This window comes from Opisthocomus hoazin, chromosome 5 (assembly GCF_030867145.1).
Source record: "Opisthocomus hoazin isolate bOpiHoa1 chromosome 5, bOpiHoa1.hap1, whole genome shotgun sequence".
Classification (NCBI taxonomy): Eukaryota; Metazoa; Chordata; class Aves; order Opisthocomiformes; family Opisthocomidae; genus Opisthocomus; species Opisthocomus hoazin.
The window spans coordinates 69983466-70005594 of NC_134418.1; the positions used below are offsets into that span (position 1 = coordinate 69983466).

General features: G+C 38.1%; 1 long non-coding RNA gene across 1 annotated transcript; it reads left to right on the forward strand.

Moving 5' to 3' along the window:
- The first annotated feature begins 1172 nt into the window (after nt 1-1172).
- LOC142361453 (uncharacterized) lies at nt 1173-18693 on the forward strand. Its single transcript, XR_012764079.1, has 7 exons — nt 1173-3393; nt 5699-5811; nt 7541-7601; nt 11405-11453; nt 11985-12014; nt 12425-12495; nt 16596-18693. It is a non-coding gene; the product is annotated as an uncharacterized LOC142361453 (long non-coding RNA).
- Nucleotides 18694-22129: the final 3436 nt, after the last annotated feature.

Below are 22129 nucleotides of genomic sequence, written 5' to 3' on the forward strand. Positions count from 1 at the left end.
TCACATCCAGTCTCCTGCAATCTCAGACAATCATGTCATTCACATTTGGTCCAGAAGGACTAGAAAAACATCCACTCTCTGCATCACAAAATGGAAAATACTTTTTGTTTGATGAATTGTACAGTAAGATAAAAAGCAATGATACTACAGTGCCTCTGGAAGAAAGTAAACCAGGCCTTATGAAATGATCAAAACCTTTCTCCCTACAGCACTAAGTGGCTATTTGTTACCTCAGTTTTGACTGGGCAAAGGGAGAGGTACAGTGCAAATGGGATCAACAGTGCCAATATCCAGTCTCTCCTTATTTAAGCCAGTAAAAAGTAATCCATATTACTATTATTTTAGTCCTGAACTACGTGTCCTGAAACTCTTTCAGGGCTTCTGAATGCTCATCTCTGCTCTATTTGCTCTATATTTAAAAGCGAATTTTGAATATGTGGAAGAGCTGAACTGCTTAACCTGCTTGTGACATTTCTCAGCCTGAAACATTAGATGGACAATATGTGAAAACTTTGGTTTACCTATTGTCACAAGTGGTCTGGAAAACAAGAAGGTGGCAAAATTTGCTGCCTACTACACTAATGAGGATAGTAAAGATATGGGTGACTGTGAAGAATTGCAGAAGAACATTGAGAAACTGAGTGGCTGGGTGACAAAAAGGCAGGAAAATTTCAGAATCAAAATTTGTAAAATCATACATATAAGACAAAGCAGCCTTAAATTTACACGTACTATAATAGATTCTGACCTGTTTACTACAAATCTTGAAAGACACCTTGGGATTATAACAAATAGGTCTGTGCAAACATTAGCTCAGCACTCGGTAAGAATCTGAAAGAGGAAAAAGAAAAGAGAAAGACAAAGACAGAAAGAGAAAGAAAAAGAGCAAAAAATAAACAGAGAACAAATAAGAAAAAATATTATGCTGCAGATTAAATTGACTGTGCACCTTGAATAGCGTATGCAATCCCTCATGTCGGAGAGGATATAGTAGAACCGGAACAAGTATAGGGAAGATTCTGTATGAAAGAGACAGCCTTCTTCAGTCTTGAAAAAGACAGCCCAGATGTACTGTCAGAGAGATTTCTTAGGGATATGAAGAAGAAACAACACTTGTCAATAACAAGAGGCATTAAAACAGTGACATTAAAACCTTCATGAGGCAGGTCAAAATGAAAAGAAGAGAAAGATGGTCCTTCACACAACACATATAATTGAGTTATGGAACTCCTTTCCACAGGTTGTTTTGGATAACAGAATTTTTTATTAATTGTAAAGATAACGTCACTGCCTCAGAAAGTTCCTGAGCCACAGATTGCTGCAGGCTAGGAGCACCTATGCTAGCTTTGTTAATTACGTTTTTCCTTTAGACAAGCACCATCATCCATTGCTGCAGACAGGATATTCAACTAGGTGAGTCTTTGGTCTAAACCACAGCTGTGTTTGTGTTTTCTCAGAGCAGTAGTTCCTGAGTACCTGATTCCCCTGAGACATCTTAGCATCCAGAACCCCTGAAGCAATGGCTACTGCACAGGAACTCTCTGCCTGATCTGCTTATGCACACTAAGTCACATACAGAAGGGGTGCTCCGAGTTATGGTACACAGAGACTGATCCGTCAACTTATTAATATGTACACAATTGGTCTGACATTGCCTAAGATACAGACATAATGCCTGTGCTGCGTGGTGTATTTACTCTTTATTTCTGTGCAGAATTTTCCTGAGAGACATGTAGGCATCTTAGCCAACAGTAAAAATAAAATAATCCATTTCAGAAATCACTTACTATTCCTAGTCAAAAAGGTTAATTTCAATCACAATACTGCACTCTAAAATACAAAGTAATTTTATAGAAAAAGGGAATGTAGTATCTGCATTCAATGTTGTATTTTAATGATGATAATTAGTGGGTGCCTCTCACAAAAAAAAAAAGTGTGCTACGATACACATCACCCAGTATATTAAGATTGGATTTCAGTTTGTTACAGGAATTGTCATATGTACCTTAATAATCTTATTTCTCTTATTGCCTAGATTAATTAAAATACCTCAAAAATGCCATTTGTCAGTCAGTACCTGAGGTTTGCTTTCTGAATAGACAAATTGTTTTTACTGTTCAAGATGGATTCAGAGAAAACTAGAGAAGTATTGGTTGCTTGATTGATTAAGCTAAGGAAAAAGATCATATGCTAGCAAAAGTTACAATTGAACAGATTTATCTTCATTTACCATCTGTATGCAATAAATCTACAGCTGGAAGGTTTCATCCTTTCAGGCCTTCTCTTTTTTTCTTCAGATCCTGTTTTCTATCAGGCTGTTATTGTGAATGTAGATATTCTAGGACTTTGTCTTCATTGTGTATGTAAGTACTACCTTCTGTTATTACCTTATTTTATGGATGGAACCCTCTATATAAGCTAGCATATTTCCACCAGAAACATGATTCTGAGACTGTGGAAAAGGAAGCAGAACTTCACTGGAAGTTCAATCCCTTCCACTCAGAAGCAATGTGTTCATTGCAAACCAATGTGTACTGTCCCTATCTGAGATCATATTTTGCTGGATATTAGAAACCAGATGACTTTGCTTTGTCCTGTTTTCTTTGGGGGCAAGAAGAGAAAGAAGTGAGGAAGAAGGTGCTCCAAAAGCAGATCACTGTAAGAAACCAAAAATTTGGATTAGAGAAACAAAACATTAGAGAGACATGACATCTGATTTCACACTCTGTGATGAACTCCTTGATAAATAATTAGAGCTTAATTCCATCAGCGAGAAAGGCATCCTTCCTCTTGTGGCCAGAAAATGATATTCCTGAACTTTAAACAATCATTTCCCTCTCTGGTAAAAGTAAGAGAGGGCTTATAATTTCCTTAACTGGATTTGCTTACTCAGGTAACTCAATATATTCAAAGGAAATACCATCCGGAGATACTAATTTGTTTTCTGTTCATTTGGGAATGCCGGTTTAATGTGAATGATTAAGCTCCTTATTCCCACAAAGCTGAAATCATGTATGCACAGAACAGCTACCTGGACGCAGACAAAGGTAAGGCAGCTGTGTAGCCTTCTTAGGTAGCCATTCTGTCTGTTCAGTGCCAGAGTAGGTGAAAGAGTTTCAGCTGCAGATGAGTTCATGAAAAAGAAGAGAAAGTTCAGATGGCAAGTTTATGAATGGAGCCATTTCCTCAGACTTACCTCCTGATATCTTCAACCTACGTCTTATTCATTCAGGCAACTGGTGCTTCTGATTTGATTTTTCATCTTTTTAGAACTCAAACAGAGTACCGTAACTTAATAGTAGTACTGATATTTATATCTTTTCTCTCTGGCAGTGAGGTAGGAATCTCATTGTCGTTTGAAGAGCTCAGTACAGAAGTGGGAAAGTACAAATGGTAAGTACAAATGATACCAGATCAGAGGTCACGCTGTCATCAGGGAAGTGGTTACTGTAGTGCCAGAGAGAACTGATTGGATTGACTGGGAATAAGAGGAATTACTGACAAGACACAAGTCAGTCTATGTGACAAACAGGCTGGTGAAGACACTGATTTAAGATCATTGGTGGAAATGAAACAACAGTGAAAGGGAAGTTATTTCCACAGAGAGAACACTAGGTTTGTGGTGCTAGAACATCAAACACTAGAACAAGACAGTGCCCATGGTAGCAAGGGGAAACCTGGCTACGGGTAAAAGCTGAAAGCGAAGCAGCAATTGTGAATGAGAAGGTAATCGAGGAGCTTTAGTTGTTAGACTGTGACATTGTGGTGTATGTGACACTGACATATGAAGCTCTAATTTGTGGACAAACTAACTGTAAGGTACCTAATAAAATACTTGGGAAAAGATATTATACAAGAGCAGACGAGAAATATTAGAGTGTTTAGGGCAGTAATGATCAAGCAGTAGAATATGTTGTAGTGGTTCACATAGCCATAGTAATGTCAAATTTAACAAATCAAAGCTATCCAGAAGACTGAGTAAATTTGAAGTATGAAGGTAAAGCAGAAATTTTGCAACTACATTATTTGAGTGCTTATCTCTTTTATTCTCTTTTAAAAATCTATTTCTGTTGCACTTAGTAACTTATAGACAAAATGAGAAAATCAAATACAACAATTTTTGAAGGACAATTACTGAAACAAATAAAAAGCATTATTTTATTTATTACTTTATTGCCACATGCATGTAATCTTCACTCAGTTCCATCTTTGTAATTTTTGTTATGCCATTAAAAATTTATTTCTATATTTGTATTATATATTTAATAAACTAAAATATGTATTTAATAATAAATTCATTTAATTTAAATTTAAAATTAATTAAATTTAATAATACAGAAACTAAATAAACTAAATAAACTAAATAAATAAACTAAATTATGTATTTAATAAATTTCTATATTTGTATTATGTATTTAATAAATAAGTTTTTGGGTCTGGTGTTCTTTATGGAGCTGATCAAGATCAGGAATAATATTAACAAAACACTTACCATGTTGCAAAAGAGTTTGTTTAGGTAATGCAGTGACCACTCAGCTACATATTCCTTGATGCTTCTGATTTATAAAATACAAATACCAAAAGTAGAAATAGCTAGGTGTTTTTGTTAGGCAATATTTTCTTTTTCTTCTGAAAAAGTACATTGTGATATTAGTCATTAATCCAAAATAAAGAATATATTGAATAGATTACAGTAAGATCACTAAATTCAAAACTGGAAATTTGGTATTTCATCCAATTGCTGGTAATTCCAGATGATACAGTCCTTTCTGAGGCATATTCAGTAGATAAGTTCACCAATTACAGTTACTTGTTCTGAATTAACATGTTTTCACACATAAAGTGTTTCATCTTCTGATCTCCATTTAGTTAATGTGTAATCTAAATAAATTTGCACTAGCTCATCTCCTTTTGAAGAAAGGCAGCATTATTATGTTCATATATTTTCCAGATTTTTCAGATACTGTGTTTCGTGGGCATTTCTGTTTGAAAGATACAAAAACTGGCTGAGAAGCCTGCTCAGTGTCTGACAAATCAGTGTAGACTTCAGTCACATATTCACTGACATTCAGCTGAAAATAAAAGGCCAAGTAACAAGGAAGTTAGGCAAGCAATTCCTAGTCTGCTTACAGCCCAGGATGGAGTTGTCTTTGGAATCGGTTGTGGACTGGAGATCCAGTTGTCTCCTGTCCAGCTGTACAAACAGGAGATCCAAATCCTTCTAGGTGGTTTACACTGGCGTGAGAGGATTCAGTGGTCCTAATGGCTGACTTGTTTTTGAACAGAAAGCTCATACTTAGGCTAAGCATAAATACTAGGGATTTCGACACAAACAGGTGATTAAAACGTTAGACTCACTGATGTCTGTAGGAGTTTTTTTATCGGTTACAGTGGACTAACTCACGTTTTGTTTCTGTCTGTGGAAGTTTGTTATTCCTTTTGTCACCATGTCACAGAAAACGAGTTAGACCAAGAACATTAATATCTACTTCTAATATTTTACATCCTGAACCCTCAAAGAATGTAATGGGCATCTTGATCTCTGTAAACAGGCTTCTTGATCTCTTTGCTATCAGAAGTTCTGATATTGTGCGTCAAAGGCACCTACTCAACAGCAACCCTTTTTATATCTTGCAGGAGATGTGCTGTTTTGTAATAGAAGGGCGTTTTTTTTATCTACAACCTTATTTTCTTGCAGAGTAATTTATGGAAAAAGTTTCTCCGATGGAACATTTTCTCCCAGTGCTTCTCAGAATTTGTGATGATTCTCTGGGTATGATCCACTGCAGATCAGCCATGACTGCTCAGTAGGTGAGCTGGCAGTTTGGAACAGCCCTAATAGGGCTGCTTTTACGGAGGATCCAGACAAGTTTTGGAGTCAATCTTACTGGCCGTTATAGACATCTCGGCTGTATTTGGAGGCACGGCAGTGCAGGACGTGCTGAGGTACCACAGCAGGTGTTCATTTTCAGTGCCACAGGCAGAATTTAATTAATATTATAGTAATCAAAATTCAGTAAGTCCACAATACCCCTTGATGTGGGGTTTCTCGGGGGGGCGGAGGAGGTATTTGGGCAGAAAGTGCTGGTCTGTCAGGTGGGAGCCCTGAATCGCCTCAGGGGAGGTGAGCGCTGAGGTTCCTCCAGGGGTCTGGCGGGAAGGAGCGGCGGCAGCGGCTGGCCTTGGGCGGGAAGGCTGAGCTACCGCAAGGGCAGAGCTGGCACCTGTCTCTGGGGAGAGCAGAGGTTGTTTTGTGGGAAACACTGGGGCATCCTGGAGGGCTTGGGCAAGACATGATGAGACACATCAGTCGAGGCGATGGAGAATTCGGTTGGGAAACACAGGCTGTGACGGTGGAGGTCTCAGGCAAGGTTCATCACAGATTTTCCTCAGAGGGGACAGTCTACTGGCGGGACGGGACATGACCCTACCCAGTATGTGTAAGCCGGGCAGTAGGGATTTTTGACGCTGAGGAACATCAGGGTGATAGACCATTCGGGTGGAGAGAAGCTGAGGTGTCTTGGCGGGAACACTGGAGGTTCTCCAAGGTGGAGGGCACGCAGCTATTTTAAGGGGGCATGGGCAGAAGGTGCTGAGGTGCCTCCAGGTGACAGTGAAATTGGGGAGTGGGGGAGCCACCTCCAAATGTCTGAAGAGAGCCATGCACATGTGTGAGTGGGAAACACTGAGGTGCCTCAGAGAGAACAGTGTAGGATATGTGTAGAAGTGCTAATACGACTCAGAAAGTAGAATGAACAGATTTGGGTAGTAAAACCTGAGTTAATTCAGGGGTGAGGTGGTCAAGTCTCAGATGGGAAGTGCCAAGGTTTGTCTGAGGGGACAGCAGAAAGTTTTGGTGGGAAATGCTGAGGTATCCCAGATGTGGCATTTCAAGGATTTCAGAAGAAGAGCTTTACCCTCATATGGGCAGTGAAAGGTTTTGGCCAGGTGGATAGGAGTACTTTGGAAGTGATAACAGTGGAGTTTAGGTGGGAAAGGACAGGGTTCCTGGAGTGGGCAGCAGAGGATTTTAAGAGGGGACTGCTGAAGTAAACCAGTTCAGGGCTTTGTGGAAAAATGTTGAGCTACCTGAGATTACATATATGGCAACAGCAAGCAGGAAAGAAGTCTTGATTTGGGAAGCAGTAAATTAGCTTTTGAAAAGGAGAGAAAGGAAAATGCTAACACACATCAAAAAGATGCAGCTGAGGTACCAGAATGGCTACTGCGAGAAGGAGAGTGAGAATTTAGTGGGAAAATCTGAAGGGATCTTAAGAAATCCTAAAAGGGCCTTTAAAAAGGCTCATTTCATCCCCACGAGGTCTGCAGGGAAGGCAAACTGACTTGCTACAAGTGGACCAGGGAAAGGCAGAACTGAGAATGAGTTTAGGTAGGAAAAACTGAGATAAGAAAAGGCTAGAAAGTGGAGAGACTCCACATGATGGTAAGTGAGCAAACAATCTTGTGCAACAATGTGCCACAGTAGAAGCAAAGAATAACTATTTTACTGGGAAATACTAAAAAAACCTTTTTGTTTCAGGAATGACTTTGGCTCTACATGGAAAGCTACCATAGGAGACAACAGAGGGTCACGAATGCAGGTTTGGAACGGGTTATAAAAAGAAAATGCAATGACAGGCACATGCAGAATGACTGAGACAATAACTCACATAAACAAGCCTTTGGGACAATTTTAAGCAATTTCTTAAACAGGAAAGGTGATTGGAATAAGACTTATACAATGCATGTGATAACTAAATTTTCTATAGCTTAATAGAACGACAAGGAAAAAAAAAAGAAAACCATAATCCTTAGGGAAAAATAAAAATTACATAGTGAAGGAAAAAAAATCCACCCTAGAATCAAAGATATGTGCAGAGATGCTTCTTCCTTCTGTCTCTGCTCACAGTGCTGCCACCTGCAAGCCCTAGAAAATATGCCTAGAGTCCCAGCCAAGCTAGAGCACTTGCGAAGCAGAGGAGGGTGGTTGATTTGTTTGGGAGAGTGGGTAGAAGGTTCTGCTTGGCTCCTCTGAATTCTAAACCTGTCTTGTGTCTCTTCCCCCCAGCCACAGGAGCAAGTCCCGAGGAAGAGAGCACAGGAGGCAGGGGGGGAATGGCACTCTGGTAGGCAGATGGAGAGGGGCCGTTGTCTCCCATGTGGGAGGGAGGTGGTATGGGCAGCTGGGGGTGGCTTTTTCTGGAGGGGAAGGCCTGAGAGGGGCAGGGAGAAAAGCCACCCTGCGCTGCTAGGCAGCTAAAGGCAGAAGAGCGCAATCTCTACCTGATGCCTTCTCGTAGACTGGTGACCCTGTGACAGCGGCCGCTCCCCAGTGTGGGGTGGTGGGCGCAGGTTTGGGAGTGCTGCCCAGGGGGACCCGTGAAGGGGCAAGAAGCTGCGCAGAAGGTCTCTGCCTTGTGTGAGCAGCAGGCAGCTGGGCAGCTGGGCCAGAGCAGAGCAGAGCAAGGCCCAGGGAGGAGAGCAAGGCTTGCCCAAGTTGCCCCATTCTGGAGTGCTGGGAGGCACCCATGGTGTTGTTCCAGGAATCCATCTGTTGGTCCGTGTGGCAGGAAGGGTCGTTGCAAGTCCCTGTGTCTCCATCCCTAACTGATGCCTTGTATCTTTGAGCAGGCTGTGGGGAAGAAAGAAGGAGGAAGAATGATTGGGAAGGCTGAGGGAAGAAAGCGAGGAGGAAGGACGGCAGGGGCTTTCACTGGGAGAGGGGCCCCAGCTGCCAAGGGCAGTGGTATCTTGGGGGGAGGCTGTCAGCAGCACCATGGGTGGCAGGGCATGTGTTGTCCTTTTTTTCTTCGTTCCAACCACAAATAGGCACGTACTTCGTTAACTTGTGTGTAGTGTCTATTCTGAAACATTTGTAGATGCTCTTGCCCTAAGATTTCCACTTTGCACCAATTTAGCTGTGCATTTGCAAAGAGAGATGTATACAATGGGCTAAAGAAATATCGAAAAGTGGAAGGTTAGAGACATATAAGAAAGACGCAGCTCTGCCTCTCTTTTCTGAGTATAAAATGGAGGTAAAAGTTCCTACAATACTCATCAGAAGAAACTTAGAATTTTAGTTTCTATGTATGTCAGCTGATATTCAGAAGTTAAGCCTCACTGCTGATGTGTTTTCATACCCTGATTTTCCATAGTACAAGAGAAAGTGGGGCTCCACGAGTTCTGAGAGAATTCTGAGGTAATCATCCACCGCTGTTGGTACAATTTTGACATATCAACCTGCCTGGAAGCAGCATAACCTGCTAGTTTATGTGCAGTTGCCACAATATATGACTTTAAGCCTCGCACTTTGCTTCTCACTATGAAATTTCAAACACTCAAGGCTGTAAACAGACCTTGTTGATGGAGCTGTGTCCCGAGGGAAGGATGTTGTTCAAGATGAAAAATCTTCTGTTAACATTTTTAACACTGCACTGTGCACAGTCAGTCTGGAGTCATTTACTTGTGATCAAATCAGAGAAAAGAAGAAATGAGTGACATTTTAGATACCAGAGAAGTTACTCCTAAGTAGAAGGACTTGTGGAAAGCCCTGGAGAAAAGAACTGACCTTTGGCCCTGTGAAAGAGAATATCAGCTTTCACTAAGCAACAAAGCCTTGGAAACATAAATTTACATAAGTGGAATTTGAAGATTTGTTAACACTGATATTTCATGTCAGCAACAGACACTGGGCATCACGGATTGCTGAATTACACATCCAGAAATACAGAGTCATACTTCACACTCTTAGGTGAAGTCTGAAATTTATGGAAAGCACTGTATCCAATAACACAATATGATATAGTCTGATTGTGATATTAGTTTATAATATAGTGTGATACAGTCTCATATTACAACCCATAAGCCAAATTTGATCCTAATGATAACATAATGGGAAATGCTGATTCAGCAGCTGCTCCCAGAATGCTTTCGTTAGCTTGACTTTTCAGATTTTCAGGTTTCTTTCAAAATGGAGTTGAACAGCTGATGCGTAGATAGCCACTGCAGTGGACCTGCCTCTTTCTTTTGGCATGAAAATGGTCTGAATTACCAAAACATGAAATCCTGCTGGCTGCTCCAGCAGTGTGTCGGAGGAGAGCACGGAGGACTTCTGTCTGTTCTGATATTCTGACTGCCTTGTCTTGTGGATCTCAAATAATCAGGAGTAAAGAGAGTCTTGAAGTTTCCTCGCTCAATGCTCCCCTCAAAATCATGGTATACTTACTACCTCACCTCACCTTCTTATATCAACAAGAAGAGAAACGTGGTAGTTAAGTGAAAATACCTGCAAAAAGGCCGAGGGCCAGTCCTCTCCAACTCCATACTCCTGGAGGGGGCAATTGCCTCCACAGGTGTGACATTTATATGATTCAGCTGGTCCCATTCCTGGTTTAATAAACAAAATTCAGATAATCTAGTAGAAGGCTACCTGAGATACTGGGAAAAGGCAAATAACTGTGGATTGCCGTGGATCACAGGATTCAGCATTTTGGGATGGGGCTCTTATTTTACATAAGAAACGTATACATTTCAGCTAAGGTAAAACCCTCGTTAGAGTAATGCTTTGTTGTATTTCAGCAACAGTTCAGTATATGCAGTCATCTGTTGTCCTTTTTCTTTTCTGTAGCCTTGGAAATACTTGAAGGCAGCATATGTTTTTTTCCCTTACATATTTTTTTTTAAATAACCAGTGTTAATTGCTTATAATAAATGTAGGTGAGTGAAAGACTTTGAAGTTACACGAGATTGTGTCCAACGGTAATAATGACATGAACTACCACAGAAAGCTGTGTTCCATTTACGGCCTAAATTGAGAGAATACTGTTCCAAATTTCTATTTCTTCTAAAGAGTTATAAAGTTAATACCAAATTTCTATTAAGCAAGTATTTATTGCAGATAATACTGAGCTAAAGCTGCCGTATTTTTTTTTATGTTGACAGCTTTGAACTTTTGAAGAAAATGTTTCCTGTTATGCAATAATCAGAGAAGCCAACCCTTAAAATATATGTTTCTTAGTTTTGAGGTTTCTATATGAAAATACTTGTATTTTTTCTTTTCCCATTTCTCACCGTATCAGTGAACCTTCCTGTCAGTGCTGCAGGAATCTTTATGACAAAGATTCTGCACACAGAGTTTGGACAGCATAAACCCCAAAAGTTTGATCCACTTAGTCTTTGAATAGAGATGATCATCACTCTAAAGCTATGCTAGAAAGACAAAATGAGCACTTTGTTACACAACTTTAAATGCTCTACACACAATTTAAATGTTCTTTCTCATAAGCATCAACTGAAAGTTTGCAGTGTGTTATGTGAATGTGAACTGTCTATGTGATTGTAACACTCCAGACTGAGGTATATTTCTATTAATTCAAGCATTAAATGTCTAGCATTCATCTTCCAGGTTCAAACTATGGCTTTTGTTCCTGCAAATGTCCTTTTAAGAGAAAGAGGTAAGTACAAAACAAGGAAATTCATTACATGTTTCAAATAGGTGCATGCTGAAATATCGGTATGTTATTTGCCCAGCTACACTTCTCATTCCTTTCTGACAGAAAGTAATGGTAGGCAAAAGCTGTTCTTCCTCAAAAGTCAGATGTTTAGATTCTTACATGGATCTATTTTCATCATTTTCTCCTACGCTGTCCACATAAGGCTACTGGAAGAGTGAGCATAGATCAGTCAGCAGCACGTTACAAATAGCAGTGAACTATGTATCTCGTTATCCGTGGATTGTTAGCGGCATCCCATAGAGATCTTTATGCAACATCGACATGACAGTCATCAAACTTGAAAAGCATTTTGAAGGATTAATGGAGAGAAATATTCCCCTTCCCAGATAGACTTAAACTGCATAAGTTTTCAGAATATTTTCTATTATTCAGATGACATATCTCATTTAAAGTGATATGTATTAATTAAGCAGGATTTGGAGACTGTTGACTATCTTTGAATAAAACGTAATACAACTTCTTCATTTCTAGGTTTGGAGAACCCAGAAGAAAGATGAAAAGGTATAGGTATTTTTTAGTTGTTAAAGATGACTAGCGCATTGCAGATGCCGTAAGCACTAGTGTGACATGTTGTCCAAGATTTGAAATGTTAGAATTCACAGCAGATCTCTTTGACAGGATGCAATATTGCTCAGATGTAAGATCGTAAAACCTAAAAGAGTTTCCCGAGATAGATGCTTGGAGAAACTACTCTATGTGCAACACTTCTGCTTTGCTTAGAAAAAAAGCATTGCGTTGCTTGACACTTGTGATTTATATGACCACAATCCCACGGATATGTTATCAGTCCTTCGAGAGGCATAATCACGGTAAAATAAGGAGCATATAAAAAAATGAAAAAAAAAAACAAAAACAAGTTCTATCAATAATTTTAAGAAATACATTGAGATTGATTCTTCCAAATGTTGCAGTGATACCCAACTTGGAAAAAATCCACATCTTCGGTAAAGGATGGAGGGGGAAAGAGGAACTTTTCTGAACAGTAAGTTACATAGCTTGCTACAACAAGCTGTGTCTAGAGGGTGCTTTGGAACCTTCAGAAGCATTTGTTTGGCATATTTTCTGCTGATAATGGATATGATTTGTGCTTCTGTTTTATGTGCTGTGTTTTTGTTACTGTGCTTTATACCATAAGCATAAGAACCAGAAGAAGGGATTTTCTATGGAAACATGACAACAGAGATACCAGTTTAAAAAGGTGACAATTACTTCCAGTTCTGGAGCTTGGGCTTTGGCGGAAGTACAGCTGAGGGTGTCTTAATCTCTGTTCTAGCGCTAAGGAACAGCAAGAAACCAAACAAGCACAGCTCAGAATGTTCTTCTCTGTGGAGATTACTAGTACTATGCCAGAACCTGGTACTTTGACCACATGCACTCGCCTAGTCTATTGTGGCATGAAATTAATCAAATTTTCTTAGGCCAACTCTAACAGGTGCATTCCCTTTGAATATGTTACTGCAGGATAAGGCATAAGAGATACCATAATCTTGAAAATTCTTATTTGCTGTAGCCGTACATCAGAACACCAACAATGTTTAGGGACATCAGATACTTAAAAACACCCACTTAGAACAGAATAATATGAGTCATCAATACCTCAGTCAAATTACTGGTTTTATACAGATGTGTATTGCACATAATGTTAAAAACTCTTCTACCTTCCACCAGCTGGAAATGCACACCACCTTATGTTAAAGGCATTTCACGAAACTGGCTAACTAGATACATGGTGTGGTGTTAAGCATGAACCCCAAACTTCCGGAAACTTTGTGTGAGGCGGAACTCTGTGTTAAAAGCAACACCTTGCTCACAGGGGAAAAAAAAGCTGGAGGCTTTTATATTTTTCTGTCTGTGTGCTGGCTGCATCAGAGAAGCACAGAGTTTAGCAGCCATGGAAGAATGAGGAGTACTCTCAAATATATTTGTATTTTATGTCAATATGGAGTAATTAAAATAACATAAAACTAAATTAAATGAATTGTCTGCTTCAGTTCGTATCTGGGAGCTCTCTATTGTCAAGCAAGATATACAGGGACATATTTTTTACATGAAATAAGATTTCATTGTGCAACCTTGGCCCCTGAAAATTGATCTACCTTGCTTTCAGCAATTTTTTTCTTACTTAAATAAGCAGTGCAATTGAGACACTAACAAAATGTTGATTATAGACCCTTTTAAGAAACAAAGGGCCTACTTTTAGGAAATTCTTAGCACAAAATACAGTCTAAAATAAAAAAAGATTTTTTTCTATATTTTTAATAAAGAATTACAATCTATGTTTTTAGTAAAGAATTACAATCCCTGAGTTTTCTTTGGAAAAGGAGTGGAGAATGAAGGAGAAGGCAGAAGTTTTTAAAGTAAGAAAATTGAAGTAAAATTTTAGAACAATGAATAACTTTAAAAAAAAATTATTTTTTTACAAAGAAAGACTGCATTATATATTAGAATCATTAAAGGAGGTGAAAATAGATAAAAATGGAGGTGTGTTCAATGCAGTAAGTACTCAACATAATAAGAAACTTTGCTAGTATTAGTTTTACCACTATTTAAGTAATTTCTTCTGGCAAAGGCGGCTCTCCAAAAATATTCCCTGACCTTTCCTGATCTCAGAGAAAAATTGTGATAGTACTTATTTTACATGGAAAAATGTTTTTACAATAGTGGATTATCATCATTTAGGACTTTAAATATTCCTGCTTGTGTCTGTAAATTCCACCAACTACAGCAGTCAAACTCAGAGCCTGAAAAATAATAGTAGCTTGGCAGTGATGAAACCAGATGGATTCAGGGAATTTATTGAAGTTACAGTCAGTAGCTTCTCTTAAATTTCACATTAAATAATCACATTAAACAATAACATGAATAAATGAAAATGAATGATAAATGAAAATATTCACAAGAAAATAATTTTTAAATAAATCTAAAGCTCTAAATAAGTATTATTTAAAACACCATAGCCAGAGTCTTGCATTTATAAAAGCATATCAAGAGGAAGCTTTAAACAGCTAAAGTTCCACAGAGAACTTCAATCTGACAATGTAATTTAATTTTAGCATATTTTTTCCCGAAAACTGCTGAAATCTGTTTGCGTAGTGTAACCTAGCTCATATCAGTAAATGCTGTTGAAGCATCCTAAAGCTAAATGAATGAGGCAAGATTGAGATCAGAAGTAACTCTTATGTAGGAAAATGCTAATTGATGTATTACAGACTTCCGTCATTTATTTGCATTTATAAAAATCGGGAAGAAATTACTGAAAGTCCCTATTTATTGCATGTTGCTTGTTGTCTGGAAATATAATGTCAAAGTAAGATAGCATTTTTCTGACTTGTTTTATCACCTGGCGTACAGCACAGCTTCTTGAGGGAAAGAGAGGCAAGTGGTGACGTGTCCTTAATCCACCCTGAGCTTCACAACAGCAAGCACAATGGGTAAAAGAGCACCATGCCACCTCCCTACCTGAAAAATGCCGCATCCACTAGCGCGTGCATCGTGAGCCTCAGCTGGCAGGGATGCCATGGCTCACACGCAGCCGTACGGGCTTGTGCAAAGTCACCACTTATCCCAGACTGCGAAGTCTTCAGCAACCTGGTCTGAACTACAGGCGTACGTCAAATTTGCTTTGAACCAAGTTGCTGAAGATCTGCACATCCCTCAAAAACCAAGCTGCCCTAAGTAGGACCAGTGTAGGTTTAGCCCCTTGTCCTCGCTAGTGCATTTGCACTTGCATTCATTAAAGACAGATTAAGGGTGGGAAATTAAGGAAAGTTTATGACAGTAAATACAATGGATATAAAGGGGAGCAGTTGTGTGTTAAGTCATTCTGATACTGAAAGTATTTATTTTGAGAAAAATATTAATGAATGGGGAAACTAATGCAGCTTTTATTCACAAATTCAACAAAACTGTGTAGCCTTTCATTCTACCAAAAGTCTGCAAAGTCAGATATGGGGCCAATGTTACACTGTAATATGTGAAATTACCATAACCTGGAGAATTTATTAGAACTGGCATGTCTTGGTGCTGGGTTTGTACAGGTATCAGGAAGGGATTATTTCAGCACACCAACTGTGCTAGCTCTTGGATGTATCTAATTATACACCTATAAGTAAAATGAGGATCATTGTTAATGCATAGTTACCAACAAAATCACTGATGAAATCGAGGCAAACTCATGCTGTGAATGGTTTGGCTTGAAGCCCTGGATATCCTAGGAAGATTTAGATGTCATTAAGAAAAAAATCCATTGTTTTCAGAATTATTGTTTCCCTGCTGAGAAACACCCTCCAGTCTGCAAAACCAGCATATTAACTTTGCATGAAAAAACAATCTTATGACATTTATTTCCACTAGGATGCTAGAAACTCTAATGAGAAACCAAATGTGCAAAGATGTTTATTGAAGGGAACAGGCTTAGAGAACAAAAACTTTTTTTCTTTTCTTTTTAAAATAAGTTATCAGAAGTTTCACATAATTCCACAAACACATGCTGTTTAATGAAATATTTAGGTCACACTGGAGTGAAAAATAACCTGAAGTGTTCCTGGCAATTATCACTGAGAATTTTTTTTTTTTGGTATTACATAAGATTGAGATTTGAACTACAGATTCTTTGCGAGAGAATACAAGAACCTTATGCATCTGTGTCAAGGCTGCCTACTCCTTTCCAGAGATACACTGGCTTACCCAGCTTAACATGTATTGCTCTGCATCCGCTCTCCTGTGGGGCCTTTTGACCCCTCTGTATGTGGAAACAGGAAAAAAAACGCCTCAGAGATGTAAATACCCTCTGTTTAACTCTGCTTTTGAGCTGATGCATGTTGCATCTTAGCCCTCTATGATGTTAGCCTAGACATGACAGAAAAGGCTGTATGTGCTGCATGTTTTCATTTTGCTGTGCTGTTATAACCAATTATTCCAAACAGCAAAGGAAGTGGGCAGTACCGAGATTTATTGTAGCATTTACTTTGCATGGAAAATGACTGGTTTTCAATGATAGGAGAAATAGTGAAAGTAGTTAAATGAACTAAATGCTTGAAAAATATTTTAGTCCTGGACCTGAACTCTCGTTTTCATTCCCAGAACAGGAACATGTGAAGGATAATACTTCCCACGTATTCTCTATTCAGACTCCCTTATGCTGTTGTCTGATGGGCTCTTCAGCTGCACCGGTTACAGTCCCCACTGGGGTGATCAGGCAAAACACAGTCTCTGAGCACATAAAATCCATACCCTTTTGTCTGAAATATCTAGTACTTAGTCTCAATACTAATATAGAAGGCTTTTTCCTACAGGATTAACAGGAGATTTTTAGGTGCTCAGGGACTTCATTTCCATAGACTTTGGATCTCATACCACTTACATACCTTGCGCTGCATGCTGAAAAATAATCTTGTCGAGATGTTTCCTTATATATGAATCAGTCTGGGTTTAGAAAGCACCTGGTTTTCTTCCAGTACAAAAGGCAATTAGGCACCTCAGTGAGATGCACGCCTGTCAGACTGACCTGAAAAATCTCTGCTTCAAACAGGAAATAATTTAGGATAATAATGATTTCAAATATGAAATGTAATCAAAGAGAGGGCAGCTAATATGAGTTCAATCTATTTATGGTGAAGGCAGATGAGACAGTTATATTGTCTCCATAAATTCAGCTTTGCTCTTCACTGTGAGTTATTCAAGCTTTCAGAAAAGTCATAACTGAAAGTAGGAAGGTATCTCTTTGGAAATGTTGATGTTTGGAGGTTTCTTTATATTCAGTTATTTGGATCGTGCTTTCCTACCCTTTCCTTCCTGAATGTTAATACGTTCATGAATTTAAAAATTTAAAAATTTTGAATTTACCATTTGAGTAGTCTAACCAATTGGAATTTATGTTAAATGAAAATTAATTAGGGAAAACAGAAAAGGTATGTATTGATAGATCAGAATCCTAACTTCGCTTTAAATCCTGATCAACTATCAATTTTCTACTTCCCATGTATCAGTCAAGAGCTATTGCCCCCAAAACAGCATCACAAAAGGATTCTGTGTTACTCAGTCTGCAATGAACGTCTTGTTGCTTTCAGTTCATATGAGTTTGGGGGGGTGTATGTATGTTTAAGCAGTAAAAGATTTGTGAGGAATGATCTAGATGATTATGGTACACAATAATAAACAGTAATTGAAACCTTGAAATAAATGCAATGGCTATTTTATTTAGACTTTAAAAAACAGTGTGTCATTCTGTCAAAGCCAATGCAAAATATTGATTCTTGGGTAGTTAACTTCAGGAAGGTTCCTTGTGTTCATAATCAGATCAACAATTTCTTTTCAGTTAAAAAAAATGAGAGTATCTGAATATTTGCCATCTGAATTCCTCACCGATAAACAGAGAAAACACAATTATTCACCTAAATGGGCCTGATGGACTCATAAGCAATTATTTTCAGCACAATCGCCGATCAGCTCCCTTGTTGCCTAATGGTACCTGTCAGTATAACGAAAACTGTGGTTTGATGGGAATAAAGGAGATCACCTGTGGGTCTACAAATAATGGCGATAAGTGGAAGAAAAACAGTAAGCTGGACATAGATATATTAACTGTCCTTACTGACGTACTACATGCACAGTAGCCAGGGAAACAAAGGAGGTGAAGGACCAGTTAAGTTTGCTTTAGTAACTGATAGTTCTGGTTGTATAACTAATCATTTAAGTCTAAGCAGAAAGTAATACTATAAAAATATGTACTTTCCTGAATTAAATTAGGTTACACATTTATACCTGTTCTTCTCGAGTGCTGATTATAGCATTATTATGGCATCTGAATGTCTTCCAGCATCTCACCAGCAATGTGATTACTACTTGTTACGTTATATTTTATTAGAGAGCTTGATCTTACAAAATGCTGTACGAACTGCATTTGGAACAAAGACAACTGACCATTTGCCTGCATCAAAATTTCAGGAATGGACTGAAAATTTCATATTTCATCCAAGCTGTTACATTTCATTCCCCACATACATAAATCTGTCACATTTCATTCTCCCCACACATACACATCCATCATAGCCCCGTTCTCTGTAGTTATCCTCTTCCTTTAAGAAACGGAGAACTTCCAGTATTGTAAAACTGAGGACGTGTGACTTGTTGGCATGAACTGCAATGCTTATAGAGCTTAATCTAATTTTTCTTTTCAGCTAACAGACAGAAATTAAATTGTTGATAATATAAAAGCAATTGGTTCTCTTTTGTCTCCTTCTGATTACTTCTAGAGCTTTTGACTAATCTATTCAATTTTTAACAGCCACAGAAATTCCTTCCTACACCAAGAAGAAAGGCCCACAGGTAGACCAAAGAACACCTCTGCTTTGGCAGAGGACTTGAATCAATCGCCCAAGTGGCCTCTTCTAGTATTGTATCCCCCAAAATAGCCCAGAGGAAAGCACAACAGCTGCATTTTTAGGAATCTTGTACTGCAGTTTTTTTCACTGTTGTTAAACAAATCTAAATGATAGCAACAGGTATGGTCAAAATTAAACGAGATGCAGTAAACTAGCCCTGGGTCTGCAGTGCACTCCATTTCCAAAAAGAGTAAGTGATACTAATAAAAAAATCATTACAGTTCGAAAATTGTTCTTCAGAATTTTTTGTGATGGCAATGTAATCAGTCATTGGGTACTTAAAAGTGTAATCTCTGTACACAGCGTTGCATTACAGGGTTATGCAGCCATGGTTATCAGACTAAAAGAAAACAAGAAAAACTCTTCTATAATATTGTGTATATATATATACATCTATATATACCCACACACTTGTACAGATGTATGAGGATATATAAAATCATATAATCACCTTTATTTTTCTGACTAATGACTGAAACAGTTGTTCCACCAACAATTCCGTGTTGGTATGGCTCAGCTTTAAAGACAGGACATGCATTTTTTTCTGCATCCTGTCGGCTGCTTGCATACTACTAATTGCTTTATTAAACAGTTGACAGCTTACCAATAGTCCTGTGAACAGTCACAATGGGAACGGTAGCTTTCAGTGAATGAATTATAACATTCAATCACGTGCCTGAAACTGAGCAGTAAGTAGAAAAGTGCATTTCATTTCTGCACACCAAACTTGAAAGTAAAATTAGCTGTTAAGTATCTGCTGAACAAAAGTAACTTAAGACTTATGCAGCTGAAGCTAAGAAAACTGTTGTCAAGAAAGACTGATAAAGTATTATGCAAGTATTCTCTCATTTCTTCCTCTTCTCTTGCCCCTTCTGTCCAAGTTTTTCTTCATTTTTCCAGCACCATGGGACCTGTGCATTAAGCTTGAGGTGGTTTGCAGAATTGAGCTGTAAATCAACACTCCCTCGTTCCTTCCTTGTTTGTATGTAACATTATTAAAAAAAGGAAGAAAGAAAGAAAAAATAAATTTTAAAAACCTTACAATGGCACATGGCAATTTTAAGTTCATTGCCATAGTGACTGGAGTTTATTTCTCAAGCTTAGTCTTCCTACAATAACAAAGCTATCGCCCACACATCTCTCAGCTTATTCTTCCCCGTATAAACATTCGAATACGTAGTACCACAGAATAAGTACAGTAGATACTGTACCTTGTTTTCTTGTGAAAAATCACAGAAAAGAGTATGAATTGCATGTGTGATGAGAATTACTGTGGAAAAAACAACAAAGACAGGATTTAGCTTACTGAAAGAGAACTGTCATTTGCAAGGGATTCATGACTATCTCTGGTTTTCATAATATTTTTCTAAAAAGATTTCTAATAACATTTAAAAAATGAAGATGTATCACAATTTTTTTCTGATTTTCTGAAGTCATATTGATCTGAGGCAATTTGCAAACTTATTTTTTAAAGCAACAAACATTATTGCAGATTCTAAGATGAACATTGTCTGAACGTCATGCTCCCAAGCTTCTCTACTGTTTCTCCTTTGCAGTGCCTTCGGTTATGCTGGTTTTTCCTTGAGTTACCAGGTCCTTTATGAAGAGGAGGTGAAAAGTTACAGTACAAACATTCTAAATCCTTTTCTAGTTCTTCTGCCCTATTCTGCATAGAATTGTCATAATGGGACTTTCTAGTCTCATGCCATTATTCAGACAATATTGGAAGCTAATAGGATACCCAACTATTTAAAGTTTTATATTTCACAAACTATTTCTACAATTTTAGCACCCACAAACATGGAATGCAGGATGTTTCACGAAGAAAAATTATGAAAGAAAACAAATGGTTTTCATTTGATCCAAAAGGGTTGTAATTTACTGTGAAATTATATGCAGCATCTAGGATGTTATGAGAGTGGGTAAGGACTGGATTCGTGCTATCAGTGCAGCTTTATAAAGCAACAAACCCACCAAAACTGTCATTTGTTTGGAACAATGTTATTCACAAAATTTGGCTTCATTCAACCAATGTCTTTTTTTCTGGGAGGAGGAGAGGATTTTGAACGCCTCTTAGCACTCAATTTCATTATTTTATCAAAATATAATGTTTTATTAGAAAAAAGCTGAAACAAATAATTTTGAACATTAAAAAACACAATGTCATGTTCTTGTTTCACAACAACATTTTTCATTAAAATTTTATCACGGTTAAGAGAAAAACATGTTTTAAAAGATTAAATAACCCTGAACAGTATAAATTTTTTTTTTTATTATTGCATAAAATTCAAACCTGGAATTCTTGCACAGTCCAAACCATCTATTTCCCTGATTTTTTTTCTTCTTGGTCCTGAAAGAAAGATCTGTTATTATTTCAACACCAGTTTTTGTATCCAGTTAAGCTATTACACATTCTCCTCATCCATTCGCCATACTGGATCTTTACCAAAGGATTTGCAAGTTCTGTTGCCTCTATTAGCAATCTGGTGCCTGCAGGGAGATAGCTGCAAATGTTGTTTCTTTCTCTAACCTGTAGACAAAAAGGACATTGGCACTAAATGAGAAAGTTTGTTACCAATGCTACTTTTCTTCTTATCCTCATTGTTCTGTCAGTTTCTTATTGATAGCCACCTTCACTGACTTTTAGTTTTTTTGCTTTTTTTTTTGCATGGAATTGTCATAATGGGACTTTATGGGTTCAGCGCTTACCCTGGCAGATTGACCTTGTTTATCTTACTTGAATACAAAAGTATTTCTTTCAGCTATGAAACTTCATACACTCCAGGTTCATGAAGAAAGCTCTTCTAAAAGAGCTGTTATCTCAAAGGCAGGCTGTCTGTATGGATACCCTGTTCCTCAGAGAACTGTTCTGTCCATCAAATCAAGATAGCATAAATCACGTATGTCTGGAGAGAGCTCCCATCTTGACACTTCCAGTTGTCGCCTGTTACCTCCATCCTATTTTGAAGTCTCACTTCTCAAATTGTACCACCTGTACTACATCAAGAACTAGCAGACAGGCTGGCAAGATTTCAGAGCTGAATTACATTTACTTACCAGGCCATAAGAAAAATGCTTATATTATCCAGCACGCACGACAACGGTTTCTTTGGTCTTCACAATATTATTAGCTTATGCCTTATGTTACAGGTTGCTTGGAATTATTCAGGCTAGCTTTAAGATATCTAATGTGGGTGTTGCTAGTGCTGCAACATAGAAACATAAGTATAAATA